Genomic DNA, 20863 nt, shown 5'->3' with positions numbered 1-20863 from the left:
TTAAAAACCACAACAGAGAAAAGCGGCCGGCGCTGGCGCCCCAGTCCGGGGAAGTCACGAAGGTGTGTGCCGGGGGCGGGCTGCGGGAGGAAGCGCTGGCCAGAAAGCGGCGGCCCCCTCTGCAGCTCCTCGGCGGGCTTGCATAGTGCGCGCTTTGTGTAAGCGCTGAGGAGGCGCAGCGCTGCTCGCGCGCCAACAGCTGTCACATTATTTGCACTCGCTGTAAACAGCCTTCACATTCCCCCCTTACCACATAGTTAAAGCCAGACTAACAATCCACAGTTAGAGATCAAACCAACAACAGCAGCATTGTGTCTGCCTTCGCTGCCTTCGCACCAAGCCCAGCAGCTGGCAGGTTTCTCCGGAACAAGGGACCCCCGGCGCCCCCCCACCTCCACCCCTCCAGGCTCCAGCCAAGGCTAGCCAAGGAAGCATGCGGGTTGTCAGTGCTGCTGCAAGAGAGCACCGCCATTTCACAGAAATGTCTGCGTGGCTCATCAGGCCCTCTCCCCGTCTGCTCCTCCTGGTAGCTCGGGGAAGCGGGTCGTGGGAGGGAAGGAAGGTGCTTCGGGCTCCCGGGGTGGGTTTGCACGCTCAGCTGTGGGGGCTGGTCCGCGCTGGCCAGGCTGGGCCTGGGACGGGGAGGTGCCCCGGCTCTCCCTCCTGCCATGTCACAGGGAGGCAGCCCGCAGCACAGCGCCTCTGGTCTTTCAGAAATTGCCCAACTCACTGAATACTTCCTGGTCGCCCCAGTGATCAAAACGTCTCCTTTATGATTTTTGGTTAAGTTGAACATTTCCATAATCGTCATTATTAGCGCAAATTACACGCCTAATCGGTCCTTAAATAGATTTTAATTAAATAATCATACAAGGCTCATTTTATGACTTAAGAAAGGCATTACTTTTCGTTATAAACTTTCCACCAGGATACACGATCACCATAGCCGACAAATACTTCCTCTGAAAGTCACCAACAGCCACTGGGCAGGGTATCCCGGAACGCCCTGATTCACCTGCTGGAATGGACGCGGAGAGCAGGCATCCGCCAGCCACACCTCTTGCCTCCTAGGTTGGGACAGGGGCCTCTTCCTCCCAAGTGCTACTGTGCTCCTCTCTTGGCCCAGCAGAAATCCCCCCCCCCCACTTCTCCTGACCCATCTGAGCGCCTCCCCCGCCCCCCAGGCCTAGTGCAAAGCAGACAGACTTCGCTTGTGCAATGCTGTTAATAAAACCACAAGTACAAAGGACGGAGGCTCTGGGCGCATGGGTGTTTTGACTGCAAATGCCTTGGCACTTGCCGTGTGTTTATGGGAGGGCGACAACTCCAGGATTTACATGCTTTGGACATTTCTGTACCTCATTTATTCTTTCCTCACTGACGTAGGCCTCGAGCTATTTCAAGTTTGCATTTGTACCCAACTATGAAACGCCTAGGAGTTTCTCCAGTTCCACCAAGTTTTAAGTCAGACCCAAGGCTGGAACACACTCTCTCGGACTCGTCCAACTCCATCCCCAGCCAAAAACAAACAGGTTCTGCCCCCCCCCTTCACCACCTTCACCCCCCCCATCCCTGCCCTGGAGGGCCCCACAGGGCAAAGGTGAAGGCGTCTGGGGATTCCAGGCCAGGCCCAGGCTGCTGTGCGCAATGTGACAATCGCAATGTGACAATCGGTTCACAGGTAGGTGCGCCCTGTCCATACACCTCCTCAAAAAATAGTGAGCTGGGGGGGGGGGGGGCGGCTCCTGGCCTGGGAAAACCCACAGTCCACAAAAACAATGTCAGCATAGGCTCTAAGCATTCTTTCGACAAGGACCAGGGCTTTGAGCCTACTGAAGCTCTGGTAAGCACAAAGGCTTTTAGGGAAAGAAGGGGAAAAGGTGGGGGGACGGGGGGGGGGGCGCTCCTGTTTCAGAGCAGGCATCCCCCCTGAGAGTCAGGAACCAAGTGTAGCTTCAATCAAATGCTGACTTCCCCTCTGGGAGTCCGGCAGGAAACCTGGTCACAGTACCTTACTACCGGCCTGGATCCATACAGGTCTGGTTTTCTTCTCATGCTAGTAATTTTTTTTTTTTCTTAAAAAAAAAAATACATATCGATATAAAAGAAGCAATCCCTGGCAGACTTCACTGAAAACCACACTGGGTCCTCAAAACATCCGGAATTAATCCCTATCTAGCAAACCACAGCACCTCTGGCCTCTGAGCCGGCCACCCCTCACCACCTCCAACCAGGTCTCTCCCCTCTAGCTGCTGCTCTTCCCGCAACCCTCCCCGAATAATGAGGGGCAGACTTGCCCAGCAGCGCTGAGATACTGGTTCTGGAATCCATCCCTAGCCATATCAAGATCCCATAGCAGGTCCTTTCATATGGAATCTTTTAACCGGCAGGATGCTGTAACAAAGGGAAGGAGGAACCCACGGGGCGACCCAGAGCAAAACCCTCAGAGGGAAACTCTCCTCTGTGCCCTGGGTCCCAGGACACTGGGAGGTCTGGGTGGGGGGGGTCCCCAGAAGGTACCAGGAGCAGCAAAGATGGAGGAGCAGCCCATAGCAGTCATTCAAAGTAATTATTAATCCTCGGGGCCTACTATGTGCCAAGTATTCTTCTTTGATCCTAAAGGTGGATAATTATTCCCAGTCTTACAAATGAAGAAACTTACTGAGGCTCGGAGGCCATAAATAACTTGCCCCCAAGGTCACACAGCTAGTAAAAATGGGCCACGGTCAAACTCAGTCCTGGAGTTGCGGAGAGGAGCCAATCATTGGGCTAATTGTGCCATTGGAAATTTGGATTTTCACAGGCCGTCTCCTCCAGGAAGCTGCTGAAAGCTCTCTTAGGCTTCGAGCACCCCCAAATATAGGGGTAATGTTTGGCATCCATCCTACCCCAGTCCACAGTCCACAGTCCACAGTGAGGCTTCAACCCAGCTCCTCCTACATCCAAAAATCTCTTGGTGCCTTGAGAATCCTTTCCAATCTCCCCTACAACCTACAAGTCTCTCCTCTGGGACACATCCTGATGGGAGTGAGGCCAATGCTCCCCCCCACAAGGCTGCACTTTGCGCAGGGCAGGACGGGTAGGGTAGGTGGCTCTGCTGCTCTCAGCCCTGCGGGGAAAGCGCTGACTCCTGGCACCAAGGACTGGGCTTGCCACCCTAGTTTTGCCACATAAAGCAATAAATCAAATTATCTAGATAGACCAAAAGCCCTTTGGAAGGAGCTCCTAGAGTTCAAACGGAAAACCCCAGAGACCAAAGTGAGGTGGGAAAGAGAATTCAGAGGGAAATCATTTGCAAGATGCCTAGTCCCCCCCACCATGCAAGTGTCACGCTCCCCCCCCCCCGCCGGCCCCGCCCCGCTCCAGGGAGCCAAGCCGCAGGCGAGTTGGGGGATGGGTATCTTCCTCTTCCCCCCAGCCTTTCCTCCCACAAGCTCGCGGCGCCAAACCTCAGTGCCCAACATCCCCTCTGCAGCTGGGCTCGCTGAGGACGGGCACCGGTCACTCTATCGTCCCTGAACCGGTTGCTTCCCCCTCCTCACACCCCCCCCCCCCCGGGCACATCGTCCGGACGTGCGAAGGAATGGCTTTGAGACGCTACCGGGCGGGCAAGGGCCTCGGCGGCAGGAGGGATCGAGGGACATCGAGGGACGCCGGCGGCGCCGGCCGCTCACCCGGTTCGCCAGCCGAGCACGCCCCCGCGGCCCGGCCGGCCCTGGCTCCGGGCCAGCCCTCCGCAAGTGGCTTGCTTTCTTTTTAAACTTTCCGGCCTCCGCGAGCGGGCAGAGTTTTCCAGCTCTACTCCCCCACCCCCACCCCACCCCCGCCCGCCCCAGCGCCAGCGCCAGCTCCGGGCGGACTTAGCAACCCCTCTGGGGGAGACGCCCCCCACCCCCACCCCCACCCCGGGCACCGCTAGACTGCGGCAGGAGCAGACGCCTTCCCCCGCCAACTTGGGCCACCTGGATTGGGCGGCATCCCGAAGCGCTCGCCGTCCAGCAGAGCCTGGGGCCGTCACGTCCGGAGAGGAACTCTCCCGCAGCCCCAACTGTAACGGTCGGGGCCTGACTGCCGAACGCGTACAATGAGCTCGAACCTTTCGCGCGCGCTCGGGACGGTCCAAGGCTTCGGGAGGGGTGGTTGGGGGGGGGGGGCGAGAGAGAGCGAGCAAGGCGGGAAGGGGAAAGGGCTGGTTTCTTTTTTTTTTTTAACTCTTCACATACTAGGGGTTTCGTTGTCCCTGGCATGATTCCGAGTGCCCAGACAGAACAATAGAAATGGGGGGTGCCGGATATGGTGCAGGAAGACCCCTATAACCAGCCCCTCCCCCTCGCATTTACTATCAAGCACCTTTAAGACCCCCCGGTGCCTTCAATGCAGTAAGTGGGTTCTTTTTTATATACATATATATATATATATAACTTTTCCCCCTAAACCTGTCACCTTCGGCACACTGCGAAATCACAAGAGCAAAGATCGCTCCCCAAGTTGTGACCTCACGAAGCTCTCGGGTCTCTCACCTGCTCTGCCCCTGGCACCGTGACCTGACTCACTGCCCCTCCCCCAACCGTTCCCCTGCTTTGCACCTAGACAATAAATTTAGTTTAATTTAGCTTCCGGTCTTTAATTTTAGCAGGTCTCCTTTTTGCATGCAAATCAATATGGCAATTACCATCTAAAAGCTCGCCCAGCCCCGGGTCAATGTAAATTGATCATTGTCCGCCTTCCACAAAATAACACCGGGAGTCTGTGGTGCATAATGAGATTATACTGGAAACTGTCTTTTAGATCACAAATTATATTTTATGCTGTCAGGATCTTCTCCTAGCGGACTTCCCCGCTTGTCTAATCGTGGGGAGCCGGGTCCGTGGGCACTAGCCCCCGTTTCTGAGACCCAGGGAAGTGACCTAGCAAACATCGTAGAAAAGCACCGTTCATGAACTCCCACGCAACAAAAAAGCTCTCCCTTCGTGAAAACATGTTTGAGGGTAACCACGCAGAGCCGTCGGGCAGGGCAGAGATTGGTGGACACGCTGGCCGAGTGTTCGCGATGGACGCGGCGCGGCGCCCAGGGAGACGGGCGGCCGGGGGCCCCTCCCGCCAGTCCCGGCGGCTTCCCCTCCCGCCTCTGCCACCTAGGCCTCGGCAGCGCGGCCGGCTCGGCAACCAGGCGGAATGCCGTCGGCCATAAACGCTGGCACAGACCCAGGCCCCATCCGATGCAAGGAAGAAGGTCCTCCCCTCGCCGAGGGCGCTTCTCTCCTGCTCCTCGGCGGCGCCCAGGGCACGGGTGTGACCCCGGGACCTAACAAAAGGCTTTCTTCGCTCTTTTCGGCCTCGGGCGAGCGGGGGAGGGGTGGGGCGCGGCGGCCGAGGAGGACTCCTGCTGCCCTCCGCCCTGCCGCGCCTCGCTGGGCCGGCTGGGCCCAGCGCCCTCGAGGAAACCACACCACGGTGGCCTCGCCAGGGCTGTCAGGCGCTCCCGAGGACCGTCCTGGGGTTGGGCCGGCCCTGCGGCCTTGCGAGCCTGCGAGCCTCCCGCCCGGCCTGCGGCCCAGCCCTGCCCCGCCCGGCCCGGCGCGGGCTCCACCCAAGTGCGGTCTTCCCAATAAAAGCTGGAATTCCCGGCCGGGCTTAAACAAAGAGGGACCGCGGCAAATCGACGCCGCGGGCAAACCAAACCCTAGCTGGAGTTTACGTGCGCGTCTGGGGTCTCCCAGGAGCCTGCTAATCCACCCTAGGCAAGCCGTCCTGGGCCTCGGGCCCTGGCCCCGGCACGGTGTCCTCCAGGAAAAAAAAAAAAAAACATGAAAACACATCAAAATGAAAGCCTGCCTCCCTCCCTCCCCTTATTCCTCCCAGAAGCCACACTTCTTTTAGCTCTGTCTTCAGCAGCCCGCTAGGCCCCGCCAGGCCAGCAAACGGGACCCCTTCTGGGGTCTGCACTGCTTCTTCCCCGTCCCAAAGTAGAAAGCTACTCTTCTGCACCACCAAAACACGCTCTGCAGGTCAAGAACTCAAAACCTCTCCAGGAACCCTCCCACCTGCTGGGCAGACCTTTCCCTACTCCGGCCTCGCGGCCAGGTAAGACGTCCTAAGCAGAGGTAACCCTAGCTAGGTAGGTGGCTTTGTCCCTCCCTCCCGTTCCTTGAGGCCAGAGGTCCAGCCCGTCGTGAGTGAGCGTGGGACCGCGCTGGGGTGCTGGGGGGAGCCACACTTCCGCAGCCACCTCCGTCTCCCGCCGCGCCAGAGCCTTCATTAGCCTGCTAGGAGTTTTTGTCATTCAGCCTGTGTACCTAAGCACGGATGTATGCATATGAGGGCTTTTTGTGTTGCCAAGTGACCCTCTTCACACCTTTAAATGGGCTTTTGTCTCTGGAACGCACTTTTACAAAAATTCAGCCCCAGTTTGCAGCTCCACAAAGTATGGGATTCCCCCCCCCCCTTGCTTAGCCTATTGCTACACCTCGCTGTATTTGCATACCCGTGTCTACACCGCTCTCGGTCAGTTCATCGCGATCGGATCGTGCACTCCAAGTGGGCACCAGAGCCCAAGTGTCTTGATTTGTCTCAGCACATGTCATTCAGGCACACATCTTAATCTGAGCATTCCTGGCTCACACGGCCACCTCCCTACCATTACATTCTTCTTGGCTGCCTGGAATGGGGGGCTCAATCCAAGACAGACCACTATGCATCTGCAGTTGCAATGAGAGTCCCTTCTTCCACAGGCCCTTAAAAAGGGGAGGAGGCCGTGGGGGACCCGAGGGCAGTGGAATGTCAGTAATGAGCTTTTGTATAGAGTAACCCACTCACCAATTCCAATTCTTGAAAGAGCTAGACAAATGTCTGCAGACTGGCATTCATTTTTTTCAGGTCAATTCAGTATTAGCCCCCACTATGTGTATACAAATGATGGAGCTCACGACACATCGACACATCGGTGAACAACTCCTGTTTGGAGGCAGGCTCCCTGACATGTGTAACTCCCCACAAGTTCATGGTTACAAGTATGTGTGTGTATAGACAACTCTAGGACTGCTTTGCGCTCTCTCCCCAGTACCTGTACACACTGAGCTGGCTGCCATCGCAGACCCAGCTCCTTGCACTGCAGTAGTCCCAGGCAGGCCCCCACCGCACCCCGGCTCTGGGCAGACCCTTCCCCGACTGGGAAGACCCACCACAAGAATTCCGAGGTGTACAGCTGCGTCTGCCGCCACACCGAGTTCCTAAAGTGAGGGTGCCCCTCTTGTGTGCCCACAGCTCCTCCACAGAGAAGTAGCCAGTCCAACCAGACCAGCCATCTAAGCTAGCAGCTGCGTTTGGTTGGTCAAAGAATCGAGCCCGCTGCACCAGGATGTGACCAGGCATACACAGAAGAGAAAGGAAACCCCAGAGCCTAGATGACCGCCCCCTCCTCCCTCAGGCTACCGGCCTCCAGGAATTCCTGCCAGGCTCGGAGCTCCTCTGCCCCCATCACACTAGCCCAACGGCCAGGAAAGGGTTAAGAGAAACCCCCGCAGCCTTCACTCTCCTGCTCGCTGGGCCCGCAGGCTAGCTCGCTGACTCGCAGCTCGCGGGAGTCTGCCGCCGTCTCTGCGGCCCCCCCCCACCCCCGCCCGTCCTTCAGCCGGGAGGGAGCCTGCATGCCTGTCTAGACCGATCTATCACCGGTACACCAACAACACCCGCGAGAGCGCGGAGACCCTGCCTAGGTCCCCCGGCCCGCACGGTTCACGGCGGACGGAGCCTCAGGAGCGTGACGGCGCCTGCGGGGTGGGGGCGGGGGCCTGCAGGAGCTGGCCGCCCGGAGCGCACCACGGGTCCGCCCCGGCCCCGGCCCCCAGCGCTCGCACCAGCCCTGCTGCCGGGACACAGTCACAGCTCTGCGCGCTGGGCAGTCCTATTTTTATCTTGTCTAATCCCAAACTGGGCGGGGAGCACAGGCGTCGTGCTTAGAGAACAAGAGATAGGCGAGGGAGGCGGGGAGGAGCAGCCAGGCAGCGACGCGAGCGGGAGCGAGTTAAAGACACAGTGGAGGCGACCGTGAGCAGGAAGAAAGAGCGGGCTGCGCGGGCCTCGCGGCGCCGCACGCAACGCGCCGCCCCGCGAAGTTACACTCGCCTCCCCGCTGTCCCTCGCTGCCCGCCCCTCCCCACTTCCCAGCGGCGCTCTCCGCAGCCGGGACCTCGGGGCCCCGGCCTGTGTGGGAGGCGGAGGCCAGGCCGGCCCTGCAAAGGGCTGGAGAGAATCGCTAATGAGCTGTGCGGCCCATTGATCCGGAGAACACTTCCTAATTAACTCTCAGTCACCTACTGGTGACAGCGTCTCAAAGGACAGCGCTGGGGCCGGCCGAGCCCCAGCCCCGACCTGCCGGCCGAGCGCCTGGCGCCCGAACCCGGCGCGCTTCCCCTCACTACCCCAGGCAATTCGCGTGCGTGGCGGTGTTCACCCGCACACCGCAGGCCAGCCCCGGATTCAACCTGGACGGCATATTAATCATCGCCTTCAGCGCTTCCCGTACGCGGTGATACAAACACGAGAACCAACACGGCAGAGCCAGGCCAGATAACAGGTCGGGAGGCAGAGTGGGAAGGGCCGGCGAGCGAGCCTATCTCCCAAGTGTGTCGGCGGACAACCGTCTCCGAGGCTGGCAATTAAAATGCCTTCCACCCAAGCAGTTCTGTTGGCAAAACCGAGTCCAACACCTCGTAAGGATTGATTTCGGCCCGCGGTGTCCGTTTCCAGTGCCACAGGAAGTGTCAGATGGCTAGAAATACCCAGTCTGTCTGCGCTCACCACCCAGCGCCTTCTCGGGTGGGCCGTTTCCTCCCCGTTGTGACTCCCAGGCCATGTTAAGGACTTCCCTCCCAAAGGCTACCTCGGGAACCAAATGCCATCACCCCTCCCCTAGCCTCCTCTCGGCAAGAAAAAGAGAGAAAAAGACACACAGACACACACACAGAGCGAAAACCCTGGGCTCTCTAGACGCAGCGAGGCTGTGCGAATACCTATTTGAAGCGCGCTGGTTTCTTTTTAAGGTTTGTTTTTAAATACACATAACCCTCCTCCTTCCTTCTTCGCTCTTTCATTCCCCCAACCCCCACCCTCCAGACGCCGGCGGCGCGCGCCCTCGCGCGCGGGCACTCACAGCCTCTAGCTGGAGATCGCGGACTTTCTGGAAAAGATTCATTAACAGCAAATTAAGCCTCGCCCGGCCTCGGCCTACATGCGGCCAGTCTCTGCGGTCTCCGGGGCGCGCGGGTACGTGTCCCCTGGAGCGTGCGAGCGTTGGGAGGCCCGCCGGGACCACGCGTGCTTCGAGCTGCCCTACTCCGCGCACGGCGCCGCAAAGCCTCGCTTCGTAAACAGCAGGCACTCGCCGCCGCCGCCGCCGCCCGGAGCCCCCGAGTTGGCGAAGGCTCTGCAGCGCAGCCTCCCGCCCGCTCCGAGCGCGGGCCCCGCGGCGCGCCAGCGCCTCGCCCTCCCCTCTTCGGCCGAGGATCGCGCCCCGGTGCGCAAGTTCCTCTTCGCCCTGAACCTCCGCGCCGCACGCCCTTCAAGTGGGACCAACTTCCTCCGGCCTCAGACTTTCACACGCCCATCAGGGCTTCCCACCACACTCCCCACTGCCCAGCGGAGCGCCCTGGCCCCGGGCCCCTCCGCCCCCGCCCAACCACATTCTACACCCACCCCAGGGGCTCCTAACTTAAAACCTCCCCTTCCCCCCACCGTCGGGGAGCGGAGGGGGGGGAGAGCAGAGGTGGGCGGAGGGGGGGGAGCCGCGGACTGCAATCTAAAGAGAACATTTACAAAACAAAGCGTCTGACCTGGCGGGCGGGCGGACGGGTCGAATCGGAACCCCTCGCTCGGCTCGATTTCCTAGTAGATTTTTTTTTTTTTTAATCCACGTGATTCGCGCTTTGGGGCAAGCCAAGAAAAAACCCGGGACTCCCTTCCCGAGTTGCGCGGCGGCGGTAGCAGGTCGAGCTCGGCTCGGCCCGAGGCGCCCGCCACACACACACACACACACACACACACACACACAGCCTAGCGCACGCACACGCCGTCGTTCCACTTGGAGGAACGACTGGCCCCTGGAGAGGCGAGACCAAGCGGCAGCGGCTGGGGGTTTTTACAGTTCTTTCCCGAGTAGAAAAAGAAAGCAGAGGGGAACCCGCCGCCGTCCCCTTCCTGCTCGCGAGCTAACGCCGAGCCGATCTTCCCAGCTTCCAGCCCAGCGCCCCCCCCACCCCCTCCGCCCGACTCCCGGCGCTCCGCGGCGACCGCGCTCCCGCGCAGACACACACAGGCTGCAAACTTCCACTCCGCGAACTCCCTGCTCTGCTCCCAGCCCCCCCCCCACCGGGGGGGGAGCCGGCAGCCCCCCCACTGCGCCCTCCTCTCCCTGGTGCCCACGCGGGGCCGCTTAGGTTGGCTGCATTTCTAATAACTTACAGCTATAAAATAAAAATGAAAGCGAGCAAGGCAGCTAAAGGAAAGCGCGAAGCCAAAGCTCCGCGGGGTATACGCGAGTCGGAGGAGAAACCCGCGGCGGGCGGGGGCCCCGGGGGGAGGGGGCCGATTGCAGCCCTCGGCACGCCAGCCCGCCCGCGGCCTCCCCCGGGAGAAGTGTTCCGGACACTGACCTGAAATCCCCGGTCGAGGAGTAGGCTGGGAGCCTGCGATCCGGCGCTTTGAAGTTTTCCCCCAAGCGGAGTCGAGGCGGGCAGGGGGAGCGGGGTGAGGTTGGGTGGGTAGAGGAGAGGTGTGCGGGGGGGGGCGGGGGGGGGGGCGACGTTAGCGAGCGGAGAAGGAGCCGGGCTGGGGAAGCGCGGCGAGCAGCAAAGTTTGCCGTCCCCGGCTGCCCGCAGCCCGCTCTCGGCACCGTACTCGCTCGCCTCCCTCGCCGTCTGCTGCCAGCCGGCTGCCCTCGGGGTCGGCCCCGCCGAGGGGTGGGCTCTGGGCCGGGTGGGGGCGGGGCGGGGCGGGGCGGGCTCAGCGCCTCCGGGCAGGTGGCGACAGCCCCGCGCGATCCTTTGGGCTCCCGCAGCTGGACTAGGCTCGGCCGGGCTCAGCAGCTCCCGCGCCGCCGCTGCCGCCCGCGCTCGGGCAGGAGCCCCAGCGCCATGTTGTCGGTTCGCCGCGAGCGCCCGCTCGGGCTGGGTGTGTGTGTGTGTGTGTGTGTGTTGGCCAAGTCGTCCCTGCGCGGCGACAGCGCGGCTTGGGCTCTCCGCCCGGCGGCTCGCGGGCTCCCCCTCCGCCGCCGCCCGCTCCGCTCCCGCTCTCGGTCGCGATCGGGGCTCCGGCGCGTCTTCCCCGCAGCCGCCGAGCTCTGCCCGCGTTCAGCGAGGAGCGCAGCTCTGCCTCACCTTGCCGCTGGGAGCCCGGGCTCCGTCTGCCGCCGCACGCCGTGATCCCAACGCGTCCCCCCTCCCTCGTTCCCTCCTCTTCCTCCTCCCCCTCCCTCCGCCCGCCCGCCCTCCCTCCCTCCCAGCAGCCGCCTCCCCTCCCCCGCAGGCACAGCGCTCGGGCTACAGCCGCCCGCCCGCCGCCGCCTCCAGCTCTCGCAAGTTTGAGCTCCCCCAGTCGCCGCTTACCCTCGGCTGCGGCGCCTCCGCGGTGGGATTTTGAACGGGGTGATTCCCCAGGAAAGCTTTGCCCGAGTTTCCCCGGCCGTCATCGATTCGCGGCCGGACGCATTTTGGCCTCTCCAGGTTCGAATCCCGGACCACTTGGGTGGCGCCCCCCCCCCCTCGCCCCCTGCCCTTCCCTTCTCGGCTCGGGCCGAGGGGGTTGCGCACGCCCGGTCCCGGCGCACGTCTTGGGCAAGCTGGAGACCGACTGGGGCGGCGGCAGCGGCGGCGAGGGCAGCCCGCAGCGCCGAAGCCGAGGGTACGGGGGGCGGCAGGGGCGGCTCTCCCAGCCGCGCGCCGAGACTCCCCTTGCTACCCAGAAGGCCAGTGGAGGACCGCAATTACCATAAAGCGCCTCGCGCTCCGCTCAGCCCAAGCTGTCAAACGCCAGCGGCTGCCGCCTCTCCGCCACCAGCGCTGCGCTCCCCTGGCCTCGCGTCCCCCTCCGAGCCCCAGCAGAGCCCAGCGGGTGTGCGTCCGCGCCCACTCCCACTCCAGATCGCTCCTTCCTGGCGGAGGAGCTCTTTCCCGTTTCGGTGTCATCAGCTCTCTGAAAACACTACCCCGGGCAACAGTGGCCGTTCCGCCCGAACTCCGCGCCCGAGTTCCCCGGACGTTTCAATTGTGTGGGAATCGCTTGCAGGCGGGGGTGGGGGCGGGGGAGTAGCCCTGGAGGGGTACCGGGAGGCGGTGGGGTGTGTGTGCTGGCAGGGGAGCGACGATCGCCTGAATCGCTCCCGGGTCTCGCGCATTTCAGGGGCTGCACCTCAGATGCTTGGAGGGTCTGCCTTGGCCCCTCACCCAGGCCTCGGGAGATTATCTCTCGCGTTTTATTTCCCTTGGCAAGGAGCAACTTTTGGCTTACACCGTTCGCCCCATAAATTTCCACTCGGTAACGTCGTGCTGATCGGTGTTCGGCGGCGGCGTACAGCCTGCGCCCGCAGCAGTTCAATTCAATTGACACGTATTGAGCTCCTCCAGCGCACCCGGCGCGGCGCTGGGCGCGGGGGGAGGGCGGGGGCAGGCTGGCGGGAGGGGGAAGCGGAGAAAGAGGTTCCGGCCTCCCCAGAGCGCGGAGCCTCAAGGGCGAGCCGAGAAGCCCCAGTTTGTGAAGCTGGCGGGAAAGGGTGGGAGTGGGGGAGGGGGTGTTCCGGTCTAACCGCACCCAGACTGCGGGCCTGGACCTCACGGCCAAAGGTGACCGCATTCAGCTGCCCGCTAGGGTCTTTCTAGGATAGGAAGGGGGTGGGGTGTATCTTTCTGCCTAAGGACAAGATGGTGCAGGCTGGATGAGAACATAAATCCGAAATGGGGGTGGCTTGTATATCCACACGGAAAGTTTTAAAATATCCTGGAGTGTCCCCATGCCAAAAATAATCAAAAGCATCTCAAGTTGATTACTAAGTCAAGGTCAAGGCCAAAATCAGCTCTGGCTAGCAGATATTTTCCCTTTTAAAAATTAGACTCACTACGGAGTGGGACTGGTAGTATTAGGTGCGATTTTATTCATTCTGTTTTAGTTCTCAGCACATAGTTATAAAAACAGCCCTTCTCAAAGCAGAAGTGAAACATCTCTACCGTTTGAAACCCGAAACTTCGAGCGGAATGAAGTGTTGAAGCTCCAGAGCCGCTTATAACAACTGATGCAAAAGACAGGCGGGCCGGTGCCCCCTCCAGCAGTGCCCAGGCGAGCTGGGCGAGAGACCCCTTGCAGAACCTGCTGCTGCAGACTGGAATGCATGCCTTTTTTCTTCCCGGTCTTTCTGGGGGCGGATGTCTCTGAAAGCTAGCCCACACATTTTTTTAATCTCCGGTAACAAGCAGAAAGACACCTGGACTATTATGCTGTAAAGCTATTTTTTATAAAGACATTTTAGGGCCAGACATTAAAAGTTATTAGACTGAACGCATGCGAGTTACAGACCCAGCTGGAGAAAAGGCCCCTGGTTGTGTGTTGTAGCAACATTTCTTTTTGAAGCAACTCCTTTTATTCAAAACAAGTCTAAAATAACCGGGAAGGCTGAAGTTGGGGATTGGTGGTGGGGGGGGGGGGGGGAGTCTCTGAATGTGGTTCCAGGCAGGGAAGCTGCTGAGGACTGGGGCGGGCAAGCTGGCCTGGGGGAGTGCAAAGCCGTGCCAGGCTCTTCAGAATGGGTTGGGCCGCACCGCAGAGGCCCTGGCCCAGTGCGCGGCCACCTTCTCGTGTCTCCCCAAGTCTCCCCCCACCCCCACCCCCACCCCAGGCATAGGCTTTTCCCGGAGTTCCCAGTGGCGTGTAACTGTCCAGAACTTTTGGAAAATCCAGGAACCGGGCCTGGGGCCTGCTGCCCTTCGGAGTCCCATGGCCTCCCCGGGGCTGCTGACAGAGAGGCCTGTTTGTCTAACTTTAAAATGAAGGCAGGGGTGGGGGTGTGCTGTAAATGGGAAAGGGGGCTGCAGGAGGGCTTGACTGCAGGGGGAAATTTGATGCTGGAGACAAACAGGCCAGTACGTTGGCCTTTGACGTAATTTGCACCATCCACACACACACACACACACACCCTTTTTTGGGAACCTCGCCTCCACAGTATCTTCCTGCTGGCTGCTGGGATTAAAAGGTTTCTCCTCCATCTCCTAGGGATACATTTTCCAACTCCGTGGGATTTAAAAAATATCTTATTAAGGGAGTCCTAAGAGGCATTGTGGAGGGGGGGGATGATTCGTGACTCACTGGGAATTAAAACGTGGGATTTTCCTGAGACGCTCTACAGCAAAGGGGAGGGGGCTGGGGGTTACACCTATTGGCCTGGTTCCGTGGGACTGTGCTGCGGGAGAGAAGCAGAAAGCTGGGGGGCAGGGTAGTCCCGCCCTGGGTCTCCACTCAAGGAAGACGCTCCGGGAGCTGGGAACGCCACAGGCCTGCAACTGTGTGTGCCAGCGGCCACTGCTCCTTCTCCCTCCTTCCCGAGAGCCCCTTGGGAGCTGACCCGGGGGTCAGGCCGCTATACCCAGCACTCAGCGAGGGGAGGATTTCAATGAAAGCAGGGGGAGGGGGGCGGCAGTGCAGCCAGCGCAGAAATAAAGAAATAGGCACCGAAAGGAGAGGTGACTGGGCTGAGTGGAGGGAGCTGCCCCTCCTCAGCCTGCTCCCACCTCCACGGACGGTTCTTGCACGTCCTCCCACTGCACATTACCTGGCTCTGGAAGTGGACAAGCAAATTGGGCCTCGGGAGCAGGCCTGGAGCCTAGCTGCCTATTGCAGGGTAGGCTGAGGGTGCGAGACCTGGCAGGGCCTCCTCCAACCCTCCAGCTACGTCTAGACTTCCGGGAAACTCCTTGCATCCCTTGGTGAGGTCCTTGCTCAGAGTCCTGGGGCAGCCTGCACCCCAGACGCTGTGCAGGCGGTTCCTGTGTGACACAGGTGTAGGATCCTGGCCTCTGGTGGCCTTTCTCCGAGGTCGTTCTCAGGCAGGTGGCACTAGGCTGAGCACAGACACAGACGACAAACAGATAACATACTTGACCTGGGGTCGGCTCTGAATATTGACCGTCTTTAAAAGCACACAAACACCCAGGCTAAGAGCCTTCTGGTCATTTTGCAAAAGGAACTCTAGACTTACCCAATGACACTTTCGGAAAAAGATTGGCTGGATCCCTGAGCCCAGCCTAGCCACCTGGCTTTCCCTCTGAGACCCCAGTGAGGATGGGATCCACTAAAGGCCCATCCTTGTCCCAAGGATGTCACTGATCTAGAGACCTGGTGAGGTAGCTGCCTGCTCTTTCTTCTGCCTAGCCTTTGGAAGGTTACTGAGTATTTGCAGGAGATCCCAAGGGCAGGCCCAGCGTGATTCATAGCAACCGTCTCATCATCTGTGGTGTGGGCTCCCGGACCCCACGCATGGGTGGGTGACTGCCGCACAAACCGCGGAGCCGCTGGCAGGGTGCGTGCTGACCGAATGGGCAGTCGAGTCTTCTGGGAGGCCGCGTCTTGTTCTCGGCCTGGCCCCAGCTTAGGAGCCCTGGAAACCGCCGCGCTGGCCGGATGCTCCTGCAGATAAACCCAGACGCCACGTCCGCCCCCGGCTGCTTATTTAGCAGGGCGCCTCCTGCGCATATTTTGCCCGGCTTGGGGGGGCAGTGAGTGGGAATCTAGGGAGAGGAGCGGGAAACCACCAACTGCTCGCCCTCGGACTGGGAGCGCCCGCCTACCCGCCCCAGCCTTTTTGTGTACAGCCTCTTGTCCACTCCCGCGGGGCCCCACTGGAGACACGCTACCCCAACCCCTTCGCGGGCGCCACCGCGGGCCTGGAGGGTTTGGGAAGGCTCTGCCAGCCCCTTGCCCGAGGTGTGGAGGGAGGTGCGGACGAGCAGATGGAAAGGCGGCGCTGATCTCTCGCTAAATAACCTCTGCGCCGCCCCCCCCCCCCCCCCGCAGGCCTCCGCCCCCGCCCCGGCCACAAAGTCGGTGACAGAGGTGAGTGGAGCCGGGCGATTGCTCCGGGAAGGTCGCAGACAGGGGCAAAGCTCGGGGCTCGTGCAGGGCTGGGGGATTCCAAACGGCTTAATCTGCGGCACATTCACACACACACACACACCCCCCCCGCGCTCCCATTCCACCTCCCGGGCCGCTCGGCTCTGCCTCCGCCCCCAGTGCCCACCCCCTCCATCCGTGCGTCTCCAGCGCGTTAGCTGCGGTGCAGCTCCCGGGCGCGAGTGCTGGGGGTGGGGGTGGGGGGCCGCAGGGTGGTTTGTGTTGCGAGGCCTGACAGAACCTTCTGTGTGCGGCGGAGGGAGGAGGTTAATGCATAATGCAGTGCGCCTGGAAGCCCGGCCATTAGCGGCCTGTCGGTGACACAGACAAACGACTGGGAGGGAGGAGATCCAGCTCGCTCTGGAGTTTAAATATACCAGCGTGGAGGGGAAACGCCATGATTTAAAAGTGTGTGTTTGCAGACACTCGCATATATTTTAATGATTTCCAGCAGGCTATGAGTCCCAGCCGCGCATCCCTCCTCCCCAAAAGGGGCAATGTGTAGAGAGGAGGGGGAATGAAGGCAGAGGAGAGGCCTCAACCCAGGACCCATCGCCCGCTTTTGAGAAAACGAAGAGGAAAGAGATTGGCAAACGCAGTGCTGAGAAAGCCAGGTCTGGGGAAGCCACACAACCGAAGCCACCCCCAGATTTTTTTTTTCTTTATTAAAAAAAAAAAATGTGGCCATGAGGTCTTCTACCCTAGACTCAATCCTCTGTGCCCAGGACGGGAGGGGGGTACAGGAGAAGCCCTGCCACCCTGCTTTCCCCCAGAGGCCCACGTTTTTGAGCTTCCCTTTCTACTGACAATCCAGAGACCTCCTTCCTCCCCGTTTAACACACCAGTGTTTTTTAGCAATTAAGGCGAGAAGGGGGTGGGGATAAAGATAAGCCAATTTTTTTTCCGCCATGCAAGTGTGAAAGATAAGATAAGACTAAGCTGGGGCAAAGCGGCTGCTTACAACCTCCCCTGCGCGATTTTGATCGGTCACTTCTTATCTCGCAAAAATGCTCCTTTCGAAAAAACGGCATCAAAACAGAAAAAGGCTGAAGGAAAGCATTTTCATTTGGAAGTGACATTTAAAACCCACCTCCCCTCCAACCAGCAACCCCCCTCTCCCCACTGGTGGGGCTCCCCAGGAAAAGTCGCACCTCGACTGCGGGGTTTCAGGCTTTCTCCTGGAGGGGCAGGATTACCAGTGTAATTAGGCCGAATAAAACCAGGGATGCGTGATGAGGACTTATCCGGCGTCCAACCCAAGCTCGCGGCCCGCGTTCCCCGTCTCTTCCTTACTGGCCGATGTTTGTGTTGAAACTAAACAGGTAGTTCTGTTTGCGAGGGTCGTGTAACTAAGTCAACACGAGGTGCTTGTTAATGCGAGATAATAAGAAACTCTGCAGATTTTTAAAGGCCTCTGTGTAAAGGGAGTTAAAGGTATCACCGGTACCAAACGCGACAACTCCCAGCCGGACCGGACTCGCGGGGAGTTTAAGAAATCCTTCTTTTTTTTTTTTTTTTTTTCAGCACAGGAGTCTCACGAGGGGATTTCCGGAAGACTTTGTATTTGTTGAGAGAGGTTTCGGTATCGAACTTCAGGCCCGCAGGGCGGCCTGCAAATCTCCCCCCACCCCCCAGCCTAGCAGCTGGTTCCAGATCACAAACACCCAGGCGGGCCCCCGAACCCCAGCAACACCTCTGGCTCACGGGCTCCCACCTCTTCACCCCCAGCCTCGGGTCAGGATCTCGGCGCCCGGAGCACGCAGCCTGCCCCTTCCGGACCAGGCTGCAAGACCCAAAGCCTGGGGCCAGCCGCAGCCGGATTGTCCCCGGGGAGCCGAAACCGCCGGGCGGGGAAACCCCTCCTCTCGCCCTTCCCCGAAAAGCCTGGCCGCGGCGTTAGCGCCTAGCGAGCTGACAGCGGGCCTCACGTAAGGCCCACACGCGTCCCATTAGTCAGTCCGAGTTCCCCTCGGGCGAGCCGTCTGGCGCGGCCCCAAGGCCGGGCGCGGGCGGGGAGGGGGTGCGGGGCCGCAAGCGGGCTGGGGGCGGGGGCGCGGGCTCCGCGGGGCCCGGCCGGGCTCGGTTCCGCGTTCCTGGGCCCGCGGGTAAGCTGAGCCGGCGGGGCAGGCCGCTCCCTGGCTGGCGCCGGGGCGCCGAGCTGCGCTTCACGTGCCCGCCATATCAGCGGCGGCGGCGGAGGGGGGGGCAGGGAGGCGCGCGGCTGCTCCCGCGGGGTCTCCGGCCCCGCCCCCAGGCGCCCCCCTCCCCTGGGGGCTGGGCCGGGACCACCCCGCAGCCCCCATCCCCGCGCTAGCCCAGAGCGGCGTTGCCAGACGCGGAAAGGCTGCAAGGGCGCCGCTCCGAGAGCTGAGCGGCGGCGGCGGCGGCGGCAGCAGCAGCCTGGGGAGGGTGCTCCTCGCGGCCGCCCCGGGAACTTCCCGGCCGCCCGGCCGCCGCCGCTGCAGTCACGGGGACCGGAAGCCCTCGCGCCGCCCCGAGCGGCCTCCGCTGGCCCCCAGGGCAGTTCCAGACGAGGGCTGGCCGCGCGTCACCCCTGCCTGATCCCTTCTGGCGCAGGCGACGGTCCGCGCACGGGGGGTATCCCCAGTTAAGCCGGGAGGACCCTCCTCGCGGTCCGGCGAGACGTCCCTCTGCTACCGCCACAAGCACGCCCCCTCCTCCTCCTCCTCCCAGTCCCCGCAGCTGGGACGGGAGGGGCGCCGAGCCGTCACTCCGGCCGGGCAGGAGCACCTGCTCCCGGGCCCTGCAGCTGGGCGCGTGGTGCTGGGAGAGGCTGCCTACTGTTGTGTGCCGAGATCGCGGAGGAGAAAATGAGCCTCTGAAGCTCAGGGCCTGGAGCAGCCGAGCCTCGGCCACCCCCATCTCCCACCTACTCTGGGAGATCAAGCCGAAGCCACAGAGCCTGCTGGGGGCCCGGGTCTCCTTTCGAGGGTCAAAAGGACCGCCACCGCTGGGGATCGGGCTCCTGGCTTTCAGAGGTCGTTCGCAAGACAGATGGGGCAAAACCTGTTTTGGGAGCCTTCCCAAGCGTCCGCCCCCGCTCTCCTACCCAGACACACTCATCTCCCCCCCTTGGCCTCACTGTAGCCTCCGGCGGGGGACCGGAGTAGGTCATGGCGGCACCAGCACCTTCCCCCCCACACAAGTAGGGACCCGGGGTCTGGTACGCAGCTCGGGACTTTGCCACTCCGCGTGGGGGAGGGGCGGCGGACTCCCCCCCGCCTCCCCATCTCCGCGCCGCGAAGAGATCGGGCGGCGAAGCCGACCTGAGCGGCTTGCCCTGCTTCACCCCACCTCCCCCCCGCGTCCCGCCCTCCGCGACTCTCCTGGCCCAGGGCCCGGCCGGGGAAGGCGTTGTTTTGCCAGCGGGAGCCGAGCGAGTGCGCAGAGCAAAGCCTCCCTGCTCTAATGAGAGTGCACACAGCGCTGCAGCGAGGAGGATGATTACCCGGCGGGCGGGGGGGCGCGGGCCCGGGCCGCGGGCGGCGTGTGCGGCGGCCCCGCGGGCCCGGAGTCCCCGCCTGTCTGGCTGCTAATCGCACGCTTTCTGCTGTTACGAAGGCAGGCGGGAGCCGGCGGCCGAGCCCAGCGCCGGCGACTCGGCGGGTGACACGGAAACATGGCGCAGCGCCCCTCCCCCGTCCGCCCTCCCCGCCTCCCCGCCTCGCACTTCCTCCCGCCCGCGCGGCTTTTGCAGTTCTAATGCTCTGCTTTCGGCCTGGCACCATTACACTAGCTGCCGCTTCTCGGCGGCCCCGCGCGTCTCTTTCCCCTTTGTTTTCGGGGTCTATAGAAAACGTTTGCTTTTGTCCCGAGCTCTCGTTAAACCAAACTTGTGGTAGCAACGGAAGGCGGTGCGGGCGGGGAGGGGCCCGGGGATTTTGGCAGCAACAAACCAGAGCGTGGTGGAAACTTCTCTCGCTGGGTTCCCCGCCACCCCGCCTTCCTCCCCACCCCCACCCCACCCCCCCCACACCAGCCAGCCAGGGGACGCTTCCCCCTTTCCGCCCTGAGAGGCCTCAGCGCTCCAGGAAGGAGGTCTGGGTCACGGGGACCGTGTGGCCAGGGGTGAGGAGCCTGGGGTGCATGTGTGTGAGCCCTGAGTTTGGGGCACTCGGTCACCTCCCTCCTTTGCAGCCCTGACTCGCGGTGTCTTTTCCCTTTGGTCGTCAGGGGCTTTGTATCAGCCCGTGGAGAAGGAGGGGAGGGAAGAGAAAGTGTTTCGCCTGTGTGTGGTTTTTATTTTGAGAGGTTGTCCCACTGCACGGCCTCCTCCTCCTTTATAGGAGCTAGGGCTAGAAGGGGAAACGTGGGTTCCACGGCGAGGGGGTCGGAAACCTGGTCCTGGAGGCTAGATCGGGTCTACCGACCCGTTCAGCCTCACCGGATTGGCACGCGGGGCAGGGCGACCCTGCGGAGTGAGGGAGGTCTTCGGATCCTGGAGAGGCCAGACCTGCCTTCCTTGGGGCGAGAGAGCAGGACACCCTTTCCCTGGCCTGCTCCCCAACGCGATGCGCACGCCGTGGCTCTCTGCACCAGAGCTGCTCAGGCGGCAATGTTTTAAGCCTGCAATTAAGCGAGGCGTCGCCGTGTCCTCTGCTAGTGGCGATCCTGTCAGTCGCACATGGCCTTGGTGCTCCGGTCCGAGGCCCCGCGATTAGTCACAGGCTCGCTTCGCTCCTTCCCTAATCCGCCT

The 20863-nt window shown here is 61.6% G+C and overlaps 1 protein-coding gene across 7 annotated transcripts in view; it reads right to left on the bottom strand.

Moving 5' to 3' along the window:
• BCOR (BCL6 corepressor) overlaps positions 1 to 20863 on the bottom strand; it is an 83282-nt gene that overhangs the window by 31143 nt on the left and 31276 nt on the right. For 4 of the 7 annotated variants that reach the window (XM_062183314.1, XM_062183319.1, XM_062183318.1 and 1 more), the window contains exon 1: positions 10650 to 10795. The exons of 2 other annotated variants lie outside the window; for them this stretch is intronic. The gene's annotated coding sequence lies outside the window, so the exon portion shown is untranslated. Of the gene's footprint in view, positions 1 to 9830; positions 9853 to 10649; positions 10796 to 20863 lie in introns of those variants that run through there. One more of the 7 variants, XM_062183317.1, reaches the window with a different exon arrangement.

Source organism: Lepus europaeus, chromosome X, assembly GCF_033115175.1.
Source record: "Lepus europaeus isolate LE1 chromosome X, mLepTim1.pri, whole genome shotgun sequence".
Taxonomy (NCBI): Eukaryota; Metazoa; Chordata; class Mammalia; order Lagomorpha; family Leporidae; genus Lepus; species Lepus europaeus.
Note: the sequence above shows the minus strand (reverse complement) of the source record. Positions and strands in the feature narration are given on the sequence as shown.